The sequence below is a fragment of the Micromys minutus genome, assembly GCF_963924665.1.
Source record: "Micromys minutus genome assembly, chromosome: 21".
NCBI lineage: Eukaryota > Metazoa > Chordata > Mammalia > Rodentia > Muridae > Micromys > Micromys minutus.
This window is the reverse complement of record NC_137956.1, coordinates 37,569,595-37,583,181: the sequence shown is the minus strand read 5'-3', so window position 1 is coordinate 37,583,181 and position 13,587 is coordinate 37,569,595. Positions and strand designations below refer to the sequence as shown.

Here is a 13,587-nt window from a genome sequence, read left to right as displayed (position 1 = left end):
CATTGTTTCTGATAGCTGAGTAGTACTCCATTGTGTAAATGTACCACAATTTCTGTATCCATTCATCTACTGAAGGACATCTGGGTTCTTTCCAGCTTCTGGCTATTATAAATAGAGCTGCTATGAATATTGTGGTGCATGTATCTTTGTTGTATATTGGAGTGTCTCTGGGGTATATGCCCAGAAGTGGAATAGCTGGATCTTCAGGTAGTACTATGTCCAATTTTCAGAGGAATCGCCAGACTGATTTCCAGAGTGGTTGTATCAGTTTACAACCCCACCAACAGTGGAGAAGTGTTCCTCTTTCTCCACAACCTCGCCAGCATCTGCTGTCATCTGAGTTTTGGATCTTGGCCAATCTGACTGGTGTGAGGTGGAATCTCAGGGTTGTTTTGATTTGCATTTCCCTGATGGCTAAGGATATCCAGCACTTCCTTAGATGTTTCTCAGCCATTTGATATTCCTCAGTTGAGAACGTTTTGTTTAGCTCTGTACCCCATTTTTTAATAGGGTTGTTTGATTCTCTGGTGTCTAGCTTTTTGAGTTCTTTGTATACCTTGGATATTAGGCCTCTATCTGATGTGGAGTTGGTAAAGATCTTTTCCCATTCTTTTGGCTGCCATTTTGTTTTCTTGACAATGTCCTTAGCCTTATAGAAACTTTGTAACCTCATTAAGTCCCATTTGTTAATCTTTGACCTTAGAGCTTGAGTCATTGGTGTTTTGTTCAGAAAATTTTCTCCTGTGCCTATGTGTTCTAAGGTTTTCCCTACTTTCTCGTCTAATAGTTTGAGTGTATCTGGTTTAATGTGGAGATCTTTGATCCACTTACACTTGAGCTTTGTACAAGGAGATAAAAAAGGGTCTATATTCATTCTTCTGCATGCTGAGTGCCAGTTGGACCAACACCATTTGTTGAATAGGCTGTCCTTTTTCTATTGAATGTTTACAGCTCCTTTGCAAAAGTCAGGTGACCATATACGTGAGGGCTCATTTCTGGATCTTCTATTCCATTGATCCACATGCCTATTTCTGTACCAGTACCATGCAGTTTTCAGCACAATTGCCTTGTAATATAGCTTGAGGTCAGGGATAGTGATTCCCGCAGATGTTTTCTTGTTGTTGAGGATGGATTTCGCTATTCTAGGTCTTTTGTTATTCCAGATGAAATTGCACATTGATCTTTCCAACTCAATGAAGAACTGGGTTTGAATTTTGATGGGGATTGCATTGAGTCTGTAGATTGCTGTTGGTAGGATGGCCATTTTTAAAATGTTGATCCTTCCAATCCATGAGCATGGGAGATCTTTCCATTTTCTGAGATCTTCCTCGATTTCCTTCTTTAGAGGTTTGAAGTTCTTGTCATACAGGTCCTTCACTTGCTTAGTTAGAGTCACACCAAGGTATTTTATAGTTTTTGTGACTATTGTGAAGGGTATCTTTTCCCTAATTTCTTTCTCCACATGTTTGTCCTTTGAATATAGGAAGGCTGCTGATTTGTTTGAGTTAATTTTATATCCAGCCACTTTGCTGAACTTGTTTATCAGCTGTAGGAGTTCTCTGGTGGAATTTGTGGGGTCACTTAAGTACACTATCATGTCATCTGCAAAGAGTGATGTTTTTACTTTTTCCTTTCCGATTTGTATCCCTTTGATTTCCTTTTGCTGTCTAATTGCTCCAGCCAGAACTTCCAGTACTATGTTGAATAGGTAGGGGAAGAGTGGGCAGCCTTGTCGAGTCCCTGATTTTAGTGGGATTGCTTCAAGTTTCCCACCGTTAAGTTTGATGTTGGCTGTTGGTTTGCTGTATATTACTTTTATTATGTTTAGGTATGGACCTTGGATTCCTGTTCTTTCCAGGACTTTTAACATGAAGGGGTGTTGAATTTTGTCAAATGCTTTCTCAGCATCTAGTGAGATGACCATGTGGTTTTGTTTTTTGAGTTTGTTTATATGGTGGATTACATTGATGGATTTCCTTATATTAAACCATCCCTGCATCCAGGGATGAAGCCTACTTGGTCATGGTGAATGATTGTTTTGATGTGTTCTTGGATTCGGTTGGCAAGGATTTTGTTGAGTATTTTTGCATAAATGTTCATAAGTGAGATTGGTCTGAAGTTCTCTTTCCTTGTAGGGTCTTTGTGTGGTTTAGGAACGAGGGTTATTGTATCCTCAAAAAATGAGTTAGGTAGTATTCCATCTGATTCTATCTTGTGGAATAGTTTGGAGAGTATTGGTGTTATGTCCGCAATAAATGTCTGATAAAATTCTGCACTGAACCCGTCTGGACCTGGGCTTTTTTTGGTTGGGAGGCTTTTGATGACTTCTTCTATTTCTTTAGGTGTTATGGGATTATTTAGATGGTTTACCTGGTCCTGGTTTAACTTTAGGATCTTGTATCTGTCTAGAAATTCATCCATTTCCTCCAGATTTTCCAACTTTGTAGAGTATAGGCTTTTATAGTAGGATCTGATGATTCCTTGAGTTTCCTCAGTTTCAGTTGTTATGTCTCCACTTTCCTTTCTGATTTTGTTAATTTGTAAACTCTCTCTTTGCCCTCTAGTTAGTCTGGCTAGGGGTTTATCAATCTTGTTGATTTTCTCAAAGAACTAGCTCTTGGTTTTGTTGATTCTTTCGATGGTTCTTTTTGTTTCTATCTGGTCTATTTCTGCCCTAAGTTTGATTATTTCTTGCCGTCTACTCCTCTTGGGTGTATCTACTTCCTTTTGTTCTAGAGCTTTTAGCTGTGCTGTCAAGTTGCTGATGTATGCTCTCTCCAGTTTCTTTTTGAAAGCGCTCAGAGCTATGAGTTTTCCTCTCAGTACTGCTTTCATTGCATCCCATAGGTTTGGGTATGTTGTGTTTTCGTTTTCATTGAATTCTAGAAAATCCTTAATTTCTTTCTTTATTTCTTCTTTGACCCTGCTATCGTTTAACAGAGTGTTGTTTAGTTTCCATGTGTATGTGGGCTTTTTGTTGTCTTTGTTGTTGTTAAAGACCAGCCTTAGACCATGGTGATCTGAGAGGATGCATGGGAGTATTTCAATCTTCTTATATCGATTGAGGCTCGTTCTGTGTCCAATTATGTGGTCAGTTTTCGAGAAGGTGCCATGGGGTGCTGAGAAGAAGGTGTATTCTTTTACTTTAGGATGATATGTTCTGTAGATGTCTATTAATTCCAGTTGGTTCATAGTCTCTACTAGTTTTACAGTGTCCTTGTTCAGTTTCTGTTTCCATGATCTGTCCATTGGTGAGAGTAGGGTATTAAAGTCTCCCACTATTATTGTGTGGGGTGAAATGTATTTTTTGAGCTTTAGTAGGGTTTCTTTTATGAATGTGGGTACTTTTATATTTGGAGCATATATGTTAAGGCTTGAGAGTTCCTCCTGACAGATTTCCCCTGTAATGAGTAAAAAGTGTCCTTCCTTATCTTTTTTGATAACTTTTGGTTGGAAATTTACTTTATTCGATATTAGAATAGCCACTCCAGCTTGCTTCTTGGGGCTGTTTGCTTGGAAGTTTTTTTTTCAACCTTTTACTCTGAGATAGTGTCTGTCTTTGTCTTTGAGATGAGTTTCCTGTATGCAGCAAAATGATGGATTTTGTTTATGTATCCAGTCTGATAGCCTATGTCTCTTTATTGGGGAGTTGAGTCCATTTATGTTAATAGATATCAAGGAATAGTGGTTGCTGTTTCCTGCTATTATTGCTTGTGTCGGTTGAGTTGTGTCTGTGTCTCTTTCTTCTTTTGGTTTTCTTGCTTAGGAGTTTTCTTGTTTTTACTAGGATGTAGTTCCCCTCATTGTATTGGGTTTTCCACCTATAATTTGTTGTAGTGCTGGGTTTGTGGTCAGATATTGTGTCAATTTAGATTTGTTTTGAAATATCTTCATCTCTCCATCTATGGTGATTGAAAGTTTTGCTGGGTATAGCAGCTTGGGCTGGCACTTGTGCTCTCTTAGGGTTTGCAATGATGTCTGTCCAGGCTCTTCTAGCTTTCATAGTCTCTGTTGAGACATTGGGTGTGATTCTGATTGGTCTGCCTTTATATGTTACCTGACCTTTTCCCCTTACTGCTTTTAGTATTCTTTCTTTTCTTTGGGCACTAGTGTTTAGGCTATTATGTGTCGGGAGGAATTTCTTTTCTGGTCCAACCTATTTGGAGTTCTGAAGGCTTCTTTTATGCTCGTGGTCATCTCATTCTTAAGGGTAGGGGGAAGTTTTCCTCTACGATTTTGTTGAAGATATTTACTGTGCCTCTTAGTTGATATTCTTCTCCCTCTTCTATTCCTATTTTCCTTAGGTTTGGTCTTCTCATTGTGTCCTGGATCTCCTCGACATCTTGGGTTAGGAGCTTTTTGGTTTTTGCATCTTCTCTGACTGTTTTGTCTATGTTTTCAATGTTGTCTTCAGCTCCTGAGATTCTCTCTTCCATCTCTTGTAGTCTATTGGAAATGCTTGCATCTGTGACTCCTGATTTCTTTTTTAGGTGTTCTACCTCTAGGGTTATCTCTTTTAGTGTTTTCTTTATTGTGTCAATTTCCGTTTTAAATTCCTTCCTCCATTCCTTCATCTCTTTGGTTCTGTTTTCCTCTAGTTCTTTGAGTTCTTTGAGTGTTTTTCTTGTTTCCTCTTTGAAAGCTTCTGATTCTTTTGCTTTTCCTCCCGTTCTTGTTTAAGGATCTCTATCATCGTCTTAAGGTATGATTTTAGGTCTGCATCTTCTTTTTCTAGAGTGTTTGGCATTCCGCTGTTTGCTGTGATGGGAGAGCTGGGCACTGGTGTTGCCAGGTTGTCTTGGTTTCCTTGGGATATGCTCTTTTGCTTTCCTCTTGCCATCTTGTCAGTTTTTTATTCTTGCCTTTCCCTTGTGTCTGGTCTGTGTCCCTGGATCTCCGCTGGTCCAGGTGGCAGATGGGCCGAGCCCTGTTCTGCGCCCCAAAGCAGACGGGTGGGAACAGAAGTCCCAATGCTGGGTTCCTCGTCCCTGGATCAGGCAGGGCAGGGGCGCGCTTTCCGTGCGCACTCGGCAGAGATCTCTCTGCCCCCTGGCTATTCGGATCCCCTTCTCACCAGGCCTTTACCTTTGAGAACTGCTGGTCCAGGTGGCAGGTGGGCCAAGCCCTGTTCTGCGCCCCAAAGTCGCCGGGTGGGAACAGAGGTCCCAATGCTAGGTTCCTGGTCCCTGGATCAGGCAGAGCAGGGGCGCGCTTTCCGTGCGCACTCGTCAGAGATCTCTCTGCCCCCTGGCTGCTCGGATCTCCTTCTCACCAGGCCTTTACCTTTGGGAACTCGCTCTTCTTATTTAAAAAAAAATGTAATTAATTTTTTTTCTCCCTCCAAGTCTCTGTCCACCCTGCCCCCAAGATCTTACTGAGTATTTCCAGGCAGACCTTGAACTTCCAAACCTCCTGCCTTAGCTTCCTTGAGTAACTAGGATTACAGGCCTATACTACAAATCTCAACTAAGAAATAGATTGCTGAGCTTTTCCGCCCGCTCCGCCCCACCCCCAGCGCCGCTCTGGCTTCACTGTGCTCGCTCTGCTCTGTCAGGCCAGCGCCGCTGTCCCCAGCCGTCCCCATGATCATCTACCGGGACCTCATCAGCAATGACAAGCTGTTCTCCGACATCTACAAGATCTGGGAGATCGCGAACGGGCTGTGCCTGGAGGTGGAGGGCAAAATGGTCAGAAGAACAGAAGGTGCCAGCGATGACTGGCTCATTGGTGGAAATGCTTCCGCTGAAGGTCCGGAGGGCAAAGGTTCTGAAAGCACAGTGGTCACCGGTGTTGACATTGTCATGAACTATCACTTGACAAGAAACTAGCTTCACAAAAGAGGCCTACAAAAAGTACATCAAAGACTACATGAAATCACTCAAAGGCAAATTTGGAGAACATAAACCAGAAAGAGTGAAGCCTTTTATGATTGGAGCTGTAGAGCAAATTAAGCACATCCTTGCTAACTTCAATAACTACCAGTTTTTTATTGGTGAAAACATGAATCCAGATGGCACGGTTGCTCTCCTGGACCACCGTGAGGATGGTGTGACTCCATTCATGATTTTCTTTAAATATGGCTTAGAGATGAAAAAATGTTACCAAATTGGATCTATCACCTGTCACTGTAATTGGCTGTTGCTTACCATCTATACAACACCAGGACTTAGGACAAATGGGACTGATGTCATCTTGAGCTCTTATTTTTTACCGGATTTATTTGGAGTGGAAGCATTGTTTTTTAAAGAAAAACATGTCACGTGGGTTGTCTAAAAATAAAGTGCATTTAAATTCACTTAAAAAAAAAAGAATAGATTTGCTGAAAACTGTTGCTATATACAGGCACAGATAAAAGAGGCAATAGTGAAGGGGGGAAGTTGAGGTCAACAGATTTTTTTTTTGGTTTGATTATCTATCTATCTATCTATCTATCTATCTATCTATATCTATTATTGTTATTGCTTAAATTGGCTTGCAATCACTTGCCTCTGTAGTGCTTGGACAGTGCGTGGGCCACTGTCCCAACAAGGTGTTTTTTGTTTGTTTGCTTTTGTGTTTTTAGTAGGTAAGTTTTATCCTTTTAGCCACACAATAGAGATGATCAGGAAGGGAGAGAAATTGATGACGCAGGAAAGGCTGGGTACAGTCTGTGCTGCTTTGATCCAGGCCTTGAGTTGCCTTCACTGTGAGATACAAATGCTGAATAGTAGACAGGAACATGCCTCAGGCAAGACAATCCTGTACAAAACTTCTGTGATCTTGGGCAAGCCCTTGAACCTTTTAGTTCCCAAACACACTGGAACACAAACTCTAGGTCTTTTATTTTGTTAGACTGGGAAGAATGTGCATTTAGGAAGAAGAGAACCAAAAAAGCTGATGTAGATGAGCCAGGGGTAGCAGCCTGCTTTGACCAAATGGAAGGTGTCATCAGTTTCCTTGTTGCACTTGAGATAGGCATATGGGTCAGCATATTGGTGTCTCTGTGGGTGGCCTGTAGTCCTTAAGTTACAGTTTCATGTTTGTTTGTTTGTTTTGCAATGGGGTCTCTGTGTAGCCCTGGCTGGTCTGGAACTGTCTGTGAAAATTAGCCTTGTTTCCAACCCATAGAGATCTGTCTGCCTCTGCCTCAGGAATACTGCAATCAAAGGTATGCAGAACCCCTCCCAGCTAAACTAGTTTCAGACCAGGTCTCTGTTCTGAGTTTGTTCTTTTATCATTTTCCCCACTCACTAGGAAGTTATAACACTTTGTTCTTGGGAATGCTTGGTTATTTATTGTTGGACTGATTTTTTTCAGAATAGTATTTGTCATAACTTCTCAGCCTTTTGGCTAAAATCAAATGTCAAATAGCAAAAGTCAGAATTTATGGCAGCCTCACTGTTTGAGATGAAGCAGTGCCAATTTAGATACCAGTTCCTGTCTGTCCTCCCTTTCTTTGCCAGGCTGGAGGCACAAAGGGATGGAGGCACAAAGGGGCAGAGTGTTTTGGCAGCCAGGGGCATCAGAAAAGTACGCCAGACATTGCCCCCATTGTTCAGCATTACTTGGTAGGACCTTTAGCAACCTTTCTCAATAATTAGGGAGGGGAAGCTTTAGTTATTTGTTGTATTTGCATTTCTCTACTTATTTAATATGTTGAGTTCTTTTTATGCTTATGACCGTTTTGACATTTGAGAACTTAACCATTTCCTATTGACTTGTAAACTTTTTTTACATGTAGGTAGAAGTCTTTTCTTTGATATACATAATATATAACTACTCTCTATCACTTGATTTTTTTCCCCTAATCTTCCTTATTTTTTTTTTCTTTTCTGTTATCAGAAATGTTTTTTGTTTTGTTTTTTAGAGGTTTCGGTTCATGTGACCTAGACTGGCCTTAAACTTGATATGGAGCAGAGAGGTTGGCCTTTATCTCCTTATTCTCCTGCAATTCCCTCCCAAGTTCTGGGACACTAGGTGTATTCAGTCCTAGCATCTGTTTTTGATTTTTTTTTTTTTTTTTTGAGACAGCCTTGCTGTTTATCCCAGGTTAGCAGCTGCTGCTGTTCCTCCTTCTCACAGCCTCCCTTTTCATTTCTTCCTCCTCTTTTAAAATAGTGTTTCATGTATTCTAGGCTGACCTTGAACTTACTTCACTACTGTGAAGAGACACTATGGCCAAGGCAATTCTTAAAAAAAATAAGTATGCGTATAGTTTCTAGGGTTAGTCCATGATCTGCCTGGCAGGAAACATGGCAGCAGGAATGACAGGTATGGCAGGCATGGTAAGCAAGGTGCAGAGTTTATATCCTGATCCCAGACAGGCCACCAGAAACACTGGGTCTGGCACGGCCTATGGGCTTGGGAAACCTCGAAGTCTACCTCCAGTGACAGACCTCCTTCAGCAAGGCCACACTTTCTTAAAAAGGCCATACCTCCCAATCCTTTCCAAATATTTTTGGGGACCAAGCACTTTAAACATATGAGCCTATAGGGTTCATTTTCATTCAAACCACTAAAATGACCTTGAAGTCCTAATTTTTTTAGCTATATCCCACATGATGTATTTAAGACTTATTTTCTTTTTAGCATGGCCAATCTGGTCCATATCATTTCCTGTCTTTCTCTAATTAAAGTTTAATTATGTAGCTCTTTGCATTAACAGAGTTAACATTTAGGCTTTTTTGTTTCATGTAATTCTGGCTTTCCTGAAACTTGGTTGTAGACCAGGTTGGCCTCTTCTGCCTTTCTGCTTGCTTCTGCACCCCAAGTGCTAGGATTAAAGGCATCATCACGCTTCGCAACATAGTTGAAAAAGCTCATTATAATAATTAGTTTGTCATTTTTGTCAAGGCATAACTTCAGATGTTGCTCTCTTTAGAGTAGGGTATAGGGGCTTATTATGATTTAGTTTTGTCTTTCATAACATCTCCTTTTAATCTGACCTAGTGCTCCCAAATCAGAAATTCTTATCATGATTAAGGGTGTGAAAGAATCATTTAAACTTTTAAAATTACACCTGAATACTTTAGATAGAAGAACTTGTACCTAGCACAGTGTCTGCTGCCATGGAACCTTAGTCTTTGCCTACTCCCTTTTCTGAACTACAGAGTCCTTCTGGGATCGGTGTGAGAGCTGTTGTGTTGTTTGTAGCTTAATGCTCCAATATGCTCACCAGTAGGAGGAGAAAGTAGCTTTGACTCCTGTTGACTTTTTCTCCTTCCCTTCAGGTTGTTAGAAGAAATAGTTTTACTCTCTTTTGCTGTGCAGTGTTAACTCGTTAACAGATGAACTGTTATAATTTCTCTTTGTCTTTTGTTTCTTGAAAGGACTGTGGTTTCTTTTGATGTTTTGTGGTTACTCTAGCACAGGACCCTAGTGGAGTTTGTGTTATGCAAAGATTTGTGCCCTCTTTGCCCCCTGCCTCTTTTTGGAATGCAAAGGTCATATTTGCTCCTCATATTCTTATCCCCTATGTTCACTTGAGATTCCAGGAGATTTTTTTGGGAGGGTGGGGGAGTCTCCTTGAGAGAGGCCTGCTGGAGCTTCCAAAAGTGGGAAACCCAGGTGGATTGAGGATTGACCTGGCCTTGTATCCTAGCCCTCCCCCCCCCCTGATTCTATAAGAACAGGCAACTGCGAGGTGGGAGACTTTTATTACTTGTAGTATTTAATGGTAAAATTAGAGTATTGATTCTGCAGTTTCTAGTACTATATATGTAAGTCTTCTGTCTTAGTCACTCTTGTGTTGCTGTGCAGAGACAACATGAACAAGTCAGCCCTTATAAAAGGAGACATTTAACTGGAGGCTGGCTTACAGTTTCAGAGGTTAGTCTGTTAACAGCATGACAGCACACATGCCTCCAGTGCAATAGCTGAGAACTTTAAATGCTAATTCACAACCAGGTACACTGCAAGAGAAAGACTGCCCACCCCAGTGCCACACCTCCTCCAACTAGGGTATACCTCCTACAAAGTCACACTTTCTAATCCTTCTAATCCTTTCAAACAGTTCCACTCCCTGCTGACTAAGCATTCAAATATGAGTCTATGGGGGCCATTCTTATTCAAATCCCACATCTTCAGATTTTTTTTCCCTTTATGGTTAGATTGTTCATACTTGGAAGTAAACAAGAGAATACTTTATTGTCTTTGTCTTCCTATTCAAATCCCTAGCCCATTCCATTCTACAAATTTTTACCAAAGAGACAAAGGACCCTTAGAGGTAAGAGTGACAGAGTCACCAATGTCACTACCAGCAAGCTAGCGTTGGGTCATTTGGGTAAGACAAGGGCTTCTCTTCTGAATGAATGAGTGGATGCCACTTTTAGGGATGGCAGTGTAAAAATAAATCATCTTTAATATAAATGTATGCAGTAAATTAATCTTTACTTTTTCTAGTCCTCAATAAACACACAGAGAAATTAAGATTTATTTCAAGTTGCAATTCAATACCTGGACAGGTAAATGATCTACTTTAAGCCCCTATGCTAACCTGTATACCTCTCAGCTTCAGCCCCATGATACTTGCAGTTCAGTATTGTTCTAGCTGTCTCTGCTTCAGATGTTTCTTCCTGAGATGTCTTCTTGGAACCTCTCCAGCACTTCCAACAGCTCTTCTCTCTCCTTTCCTTGGCTGGCAGAAGTCTCTTCTGCCAAGCCATTGGGTGATTAGCATTTATTGTCAAGGCAAAGAATAAATGATATACAAAATAAATGTTTACACAAACTTGAGGCTGGATATTGTTGATTACAATGCTGTGTCTGGATTGAAAGACCATATGAGGGCAGAGAAATCAGCCTTTGAATAACACAAGATGACTTACACAATGCACAAAAACATGCCTACACCTCAGCTCTACACTGCCATGGGCTGTGTTATTTTACTTCATGTGTGATGAAGCTTAGGTGGGCTTGTAGACGGAAAGGAAGACACAAAGTTGTATGTATGTATGATCTTGTATTGGACTCTGGTTAAGGACAGGCAAAACAAGTTGGTCTTTTCTATTTCTTTCTTTTGCAGAGGGCATGGAATGGGGAAGGCTTTTGAGACAAGGTCTCATAGCTCAGGTGGGTCCCCAATTTATTATGTACCTGATGCTGGTGTTAAACCTCTGATCTCAATGAGTTCACCTATCAAATACTTATAAACGTGTTCACTTAACACCATGTAGTCTCCTCTCCACTGCCCATCTTTGTCTTTGTAAAGATTTGTTCATTTTATGTGTATATTTTACTTGATGTATGTATGTATGGTGTATGTGTGTATCATATGTGTGCCTGGTACCTACAGAGGTCAGAAGAGAACATCCCATCTTCTGGAACTAGAGTTATTCATGCATGTGGATGCTGAGAGTTGAACCCATATATATATATTTTAATTCTTTCAGTTTTGTTTGTATATAATATACTTTGATCATTCTCCACATTATTCTCTTAAATCTTCCCTTCTTCTCTACAAGTCCTTCTTTCCCTGTTTCACTTGGTATGTGTCCCACTACCATTTGATAAAATATATTGCATAAGCAGGAGTGAGGATTCCCCCCCACCCCCCAGCAGGTCTCTGGGTAGCCCTGGCTGTCCTGGAGCTTGCTTTGTAGACCAAGCTGGCCTTGAACTCAGAGATCCACCAGCCTCTGCCTCCCTGAGTGCTAGGATTAAAGATGTGTGCCATCACCACCTAGCCAGTCTTCCAATCTGATGTTTTCTTTACATTTATTCCTACACAGTTTTTATGGGAGAGGAGGCCTGCAAGCAGGAAACTGCTTAGGAAAGAATGTGTTGGAGAGGGATCTCACTGATCAGGGTTGGACCTGAATATGCTTCTTCCCACTGAGCCTAGGATGGACACTACCTCACCCTTATATTTCCTTTTCCTGCCCCCACCCTTATGTTTCTGAGAGGTTCTGGTGAGAACAGGAGGCATAATGAGCACTTGCTGCTTAGTTGGAGCCTTGAGCCTGAACCACCATGCTGTCTGTAAAAGGTGTGGTTCTGCAGGTGCGTTGTGGGTGGAGCTTGGTGCTAGGCTTACTTTTGTTTTGGTTAGAGCTTTGTGGAGTAGCAATGGTTTTGCTATGCCAAAAGAATGTCCTTTCCTAAGCTTAGAGCTCCTAAAATGGTTTTTTTGAGGTGAAGGAGTTAATTTCCTATGACTAGGGTATAACTCCTGAAGTCTTGTATTTAGCCTTCACTATCTTGGAATTTACTGTATAGACCCGGCTGGCTTTGAAGTCACAGAGATCTGCCTGCTTCTGTCTTCTAAGTGCTAGAGTTAAAGGCATGCATCACCACACATGTTTGTGGGGGGGGGGCTTTTTACTCAGCAACAATTAATTATAGTTCTTCAGGGAAGTGTGGGACCTTGTGATCCCTTCCTTCATCCACAATGGAATGTTGATAGGCCCAGTTTTGTGATGGTAATCAAAATTCTTATTTTTCCTTAAGTGTGTGTGTGGTCTAAAGGCAGCTTTGTGGAGTTCCTTTTCTCCTTCCACCCTTATGCAGACTTAGATAAAATTCAGTAATCAGGCTCAGTGGCAATTGCCAAACACTGATCTTTCTCATTAGCATTAGCAGCTTTTTTCTTTTCTTTTTCTTTCTTTCTTTCTTTTTTTATTTATTTATTTTATTTTAGAGGTGGGTTTTATGCCAAGATAGCCCACTACATATCTATCCCAGGATGGTACCAGATTCCTGGCAATTCTTCCTCAGTTTTCAAAATGCTGGAATTTGGCCACCAAAAATCTTCATGATGTTATTGGATTAGAGTCAATTAGATCTCTTTACAGCACTGGGCTGAAAAGATCTGTTGTGTTTACAAATGATTGTTTCTTTACTATTTTTAGCCTGGATTCTGCTTAAGCTCACAGGGAGTGACTTTGGCCCTAAGGGGATATTTAGCAGTGTCTGGGAGATACTGCTGGTTTGTTATAGTGGGTAGAAGGAGGAAGGTCATCAGACACACTGTAGTGCATAGCACAGCGTCCAAACCAGCGAGCGAACTGGCAACCCCATAGAGGCACTGGTGCCGAGGCTGAGGAAACCTGTGAGGTTTTGGGAACATTTACAAAGAATTTGTAGTTGTTCCTCTCTGAGAGCTGAATTTAGAGAATGGCTATTTCTTTTCTTGTCTTGTTTCTTGAGTAGTCAGACTTTGCATTGGGCCTTTGCCCCCTGATCTCTTTTTTAAATCTCTTTATTTAAAATTTTGTTTTGAGACAGGATCTCAGTTTTGTGGTCCTGTCTGGTAAGGAACAATCTATGTAGACCAGGCTGGCCTTTAACTCACAGAGACCTACCTGCCTCTGCCTCTGCCCCTGCCCCTGCCCCTGCCCCAGAGGCCCTGAGTTCAGTTCCCAGCAACCACATGGTGGCTCATAACCATCCAAAATGGGATCTGATGCCTTCTCCTGGTGTGTCTGAAGACAGCAATGGTGTTCTCATATACATTAAAAAAAAAAAAAAAATCTTAAAAAGACCTCTGGAAGAGCAGTCAATGCTCTTAACTGCTGAGTCATCTCTCCAGTTGTTTTTAAAAATTTCTCTTATTTTATTTAGATTTCTATATAAGCCCAGGCTGGCATTAAAATTAAATCACCCCAAAGC

The 13,587-nt window shown here is 41.1% G+C and overlaps 1 protein-coding gene and 1 pseudogene across 2 annotated transcripts in view; both read left to right on the top strand.

Moving 5' to 3' along the window:
* The window catches only part of RAD54L2 (RAD54 like 2), an 88,746-nt gene that overhangs the window by 40,108 nt on the left and 35,051 nt on the right, over window positions 1-13,587 (top strand). The gene's annotated exons all lie outside the window — the stretch shown is intronic.
* LOC308434267 (translationally-controlled tumor protein-like) lies at window positions 5,583-6,196 on the top strand (annotated as a pseudogene). Its single transcript has one exon. The product of its transcript is annotated as a translationally-controlled tumor protein-like (transcript).